This window comes from Taeniopygia guttata, chromosome 9 (assembly GCF_048771995.1).
Source record: "Taeniopygia guttata chromosome 9, bTaeGut7.mat, whole genome shotgun sequence".
Lineage (NCBI taxonomy): Eukaryota > Metazoa > Chordata > Aves > Passeriformes > Estrildidae > Taeniopygia > Taeniopygia guttata.
Window position 1 is genome coordinate 21,377,889 of NC_133034.1, and position 5,373 is coordinate 21,383,261.

A 5,373-nucleotide genomic window follows, 5' to 3' on the forward strand; every position below is an offset into this window, starting at 1 on the left:
GGCCAACTGTTCCTGTCCTCTCCTGTTAACCACCCCATTAACCTGGGACGAGAAGGTGGAATGGACAGACAATTAGCCAGCAGAATGCTAAAAAGGTTAATGCAGGAGCTCTCAGCCTTGGCTTTCTTGAGCTTCAATGGGTATTAAGATTCTGCAATCTCTTTCCTCTTTCAAAGTCTGCAGGGATGAAACAAGAATTCACACAAGATGAACTTTGTTCTCATTTCAGATCATAATCAAGTAGCTCCTCTCAGATATCTCACTTGGATGATTCCAGCGTATGCGTGAATAAACCGAGAAGAATGTTTATTTTTACTCCTCTCAATATGGAGAAAATTCAATTAAAGTGCTGAACCTTTTCTCTGAAGATGGCCATTCTTGAGCAAAGGAAAACTGGGGAAAGTAGTGGCAGAGCAGCTCCATACGACAGCCTTCACTCAAAGGTCACTCTACTCAAGCTGAGTCATTCCAGTGATTTCCTACTCAAAGAGAGCAAATGCTGGGATTTTTACATCCTGCAGGCTGTGAGCTGCAGAAAATTTCATCCCAGTACTCACCAAGACTACAAGGACAGGTAGAGCTCACATGTTCAGGCACATGGAGAACGTGAGGCACAGTGGGTCTCAGTGAAAATGCCCATTGAAAGCAACTGCCCCATTTCTCTGGATATCTACACATTTTAAGATCTCCCAATATCTTTTTTTCTTGAAAGATAAAACCATTATGAACAACACAGAGTTATAGGTAAGTATCAGAAACTATTTCCCGAACCCTTGTAGTCAAAAGTCCTAATTTCACAATTTCACATGGGCTTCCTTTGCTCATAAAGGTTTTCTAACCAACACTGCAGTGGTTTGTTTATGATGACCTGGGATAGTTTGTTTTGCAGACACTGCCACATTCTTGTCTTTGTAGAAATGTGTTGCTCTGAGTTACTATTGCTAGCAATGCTATGAAATACTTTCGATGGAAACAAGGAGAAAAGGACCTTTTTGACACCCTTTGGAACACCAAATTTTACATTTATTATGGGTAGTGATCGCAATAACACAGAGTCCTTTTTATTACCTTCCACTAATAATATATTCTCTATTTTGCTTAAGGTGAACAATGATATTCAGACAGGAAGAATTACTAATAAGGAAAAGATAAAGCTTTAAATTATAAAAATGACTTGATAGTTTCTCTCTGTAATACATTTTAAGTCCAGAAGGGACCATTAAGATCACCTATATGCCAAAGATTTTTACACTGTGCTTTTTGATATATGGGATCTCAAGTATCATACCATTCCTTTTGACCCTTGCTCTTGAGCACTATCTCTGATGGATTTTTATAAACTGCATATTGAAATATTCACATGCTTAGGGGCCTGCTCACAAACTGAAAGATATTAGAGACGCATAATTTCTTTTCAGAAGAGCAGTGTCTTTTTTTTAGGATAAAAGTTTTGCTATGTTTCTATAAAAGGTGAAAGAAAAGTTTGTCAGGCTGCCATGTCTTGGATTTGAAAAGATTAGTGGCAATTTTGAAAAGACTGGTGGCAATTTTAATGAGTTCTAGTTCTATGTCTGGGATAAAACTGAATATTTCTGGGTATTCAGCAAGAGTTATGGCAGTTATGCCATTTACAGGCTCTCCATTACTCCACCCACTGCCATTCAGCAGCAGACAGACACCATCATGAGAAGAATTGCCAACCTCAACAGCTGATCTCTACAGATCACTATCACAAATTAAAACATATCACAAATTATGAGAGTACTGATCTTGTCAGGAATCAGATTAAATTCTGGGTAGGTCAAATAGAAAAGGCAAATAAAGAGAAAGGAAGTGAAATCCATTCCCACATTTGTTCAACTGTCTGGGTGACCTGGGGAGCCCCTGTGGCAGTGAATGAATTGTCCCCCCCCTGCAGATAAAGGATTAAAACTCTCTCTTTGTTCTGTGTGCTCATTTAAGGAGGGCAGAGGTGATCCATAAGGGAATGGGAGTGGCAGGAACCCTGGAGTCCCTGTGCTGCTGTCGTGGCTGAGCTCAGCCCCACGCAGCCACTCGCTCTCCCAGGTGGGAGGGAGAGCGAATCAGAAGAGCAAAAGTGAGAAAACTTGTGGGCTGAGATGAAGACAGTTTAGTAAGGGAAGGAAAAGCCATGCACACAAGCAAAGCCAAACAAGGAATTCATTCCCCACTTCGCATGGGCGGGCAGCGGTTCAGCCATCCCCGGGAAAGCCACAACAGTGACTTTCCATCACGCACAACAGTGACTTGGGAAGACAAAAGCCATTGCTCTGAACATTCCCACTTCCTTCTTCGTCCTCAGTTTTATGCTGAGCACAGCATCACACAGTCTGGAATATCCCTTGGGTCATTTGGGTCAGCTGGCCGGGCTCTGTCCCCTCCCAAATCCTTGTGCACCCCCGTCGCTGGTGGGGTGGAGGTGAGGAGCAGAAAAAGCTCTGTGGGCTCTCCATAAGCTGTGCTCAACCATAACCAAAACATCCCTGAGTTATCCACAGTGCTCCCAGCACAAATCCAAAGCACAGCCACACATCAGCTCCTGTGAAAAGAATTAACCCTACCCCAGCCAAAACCAGCACAGCTGCCTTGAACATTTTCTCCCCAAAGCCTCGTTTATAGCAGCATAGCAGCAACTTTACTTTTGAAATATATTTATCAACTGCTATTGTTAAATGTGCCCCAAGAATTTTATTTTCCAAAGGGAGGATAACATCAGCTTTTACACATCAACAAACAAATAGAGAAAAAGCTTTTTTTGTTAAGACATGGAATGTCACTTTTTGTGGGGGTAATAGCTGGACGTGCATAAAACCAAATTCTGCCATTTAATTAGTAATCAGCAGTGATCTGTTAGTCAGAGTTACTGTAATTCATGAACTGTTAAGGCAAAGCAAAAATGGCAAGTAATTAGACTGTATCCATTAGAGCTTTCCCAGCACACACTCATACAGGCAGGGTTTCAATCGGAGGCAGAAGTGGAAGTGTGAAACTCCTTAATATATTCCACTTTTTAATTAGCAATCAGTGCTGATTTGTCAGCCATACCAACTCTAATGCATGAGCCATTGAAACACAGAAAAAAGGCACACTTTCAAAATAATTTATGCTTATATTTACATTCCCTCCAGGCTGAAACATTGGAGAAACCATTGAAATGCCATCAGAGAGCAGCACAAAGTGTGTAGATGTTCACAATCCAACACAACCACTGCATCACCAATGGTTTGGGTGAAGACACAGGCTGAGTATTTACAAGAAGCAGTTGGCATGTCCAGACACTCGCCAATAAACATTGATAAGCATTACCTTTGTTAACAGTACACAACTCAGTAGATGTTCTTCTCTTTTTACTCATGTCAGTATAAATACCAAAGTTTAATTCCTTAATTTCACTCATATATAGTACATGTACTAGGCCTCCCTACAGGGGGTAAAAGGTTGCTTCGTATATATTTGTAAGAACCTTTTGTTTATCTAAATACACGAACACATGCATATTTTTATATATACTAACTTACTTCAAAAACAGAGGGTAGCTCCCACAATAGTCGGCTGTTCTTGAAGTCAGTGTCAGTGTATGGATCAGCTGATAAAGGCATCAACACAGTATAAACTAATTACAATTTGCAGGTAGGGTGGTAATTGCACTTCTAACTGCCTAAATTAAGTATACAAAGGCCTGATTGCATTTGTATAGAGGTTGACAGGATACTCTGTGCCAGCTGAAAATTCTGCCCTCACTAGTGGCAATGTTCTTAACAAAAAATTGCTGTTGTTTGCCTAACATCTGACAAAGTGACATCTATTTCACTACATGTTTAATTAGTTTGTTTTCATGGTGTTCCCGTTTCCATTTCAGCTTTCCTTACTGCTGGGAGCGGGCAGGTTTCTGGCTCTGCACTTCAAACAGGTCCCAAGGCAAAGAACGTGGCAGCAGCTTGCCTTTACCCTCAGCCAGCATTCAGCTTTTGTGTTTTTAAAGTGAATTCCAGCTGCCCCCCTTTGTCTCTGAGGGCTGGCTTTCAGGGCTGTAAACATCCACCTCGCAGAGGAGTTTGCAGCTCCTGCGTTTGAAACAGCAACTACTTCTCTGCAAAGCACAGGTCAAGCTGTCCTGTTGAATCTACCACAAATTTGCAAACCGGTGCTCTCCAGCAGCTGTGAGATCTCCACCTTTTCTCTTTGAACAAGAACCTATAAAAGATTACCCATGTTAGGCCATTAATGCGTTAATAGTTTGTGAGTGTACATTGATTAATTCTAGGCTCCAACATCTATTCCCCACTTCAATTCTCTTCTTGGGGCTCTTCTAATTTTTTAAGCAAGAAAACAAGCTCTTGCTTCCTTAAACATTATGCCACCAAACACCCACCCAAAAGAAGACCTTTTCCTTTGGTAGCTCTCCTTCAATTACCAATTTAGAGCACTGGTTAAGAAGATTCTGGTAGCACTGAGAGCAGCTCATTAAGCTGCTTTTGTACAGCCCACAAGAAAAGTTATGTTTTAAACAAAGACCATCCTTTGACCTCCTCTTCAGAATTCCAGTTTTTCTGAATGACAGAATTCTGTATGTTGAACATGTGTTGGCTGATGCTGTAGCAGAGATGTTAGAAAGGAATGTCCTTTTTATCCCAGTTTTTTTTTTCCTTAAGAGTTGCAGAACAGATCTTATAGTTTTACAATTCAGAAATCTCAACAAAAAGACTTGGGAAATTTTACTGAATTCTACTAAACTGTTCAAATTTAACTTTTAAAAATTATTCATAAGATGTGAATTGTCTGTATCAAGACTGAGGCTAGTTGTTGTACAAAACCAGATGCTTATGCTACTCAGTAAGTCACATCTAATGGAGTGGGATGGTAAAAGAAACTTTGTTAAAAATTCTGGTTTGGGGAAACAGTCTCACTTCAGATTTCAAAGAACACCAGCCAAAATACCCTCCAAAATTATGTACTTATTCCAATGCTACAAGCACATGTAATATTGGAAATGGAAAATGTGGGCCAAGCTTCTCTTTTGTAAAAATTCCTTATTTTGACTTGTTTCTTTAATCTGGATTGCCTTCTTAACTTGGCAAGTTCATTTCCACCTCCCAGCCTGTTCTGTCATCTTACTCAAGATTTTGCTGCTGTGTTTCAGCTGTAAAACACTCTCCCATCAAGAGAAATACTGAGCAGACCCTAACAATTGTTAACAGTCCACTTATTTTTTCACAGAAGTAGAAGCAGCTCTTGCTGAAACTTGACATAACAGGCTAAGATAAAGCATCCAGAATGTAGGAGTGGATGAAGTCACACCAGAAGCTGGAATAACCTTCCTCCTTTTTTAAATTAAGAAAAAACAAAAAAATA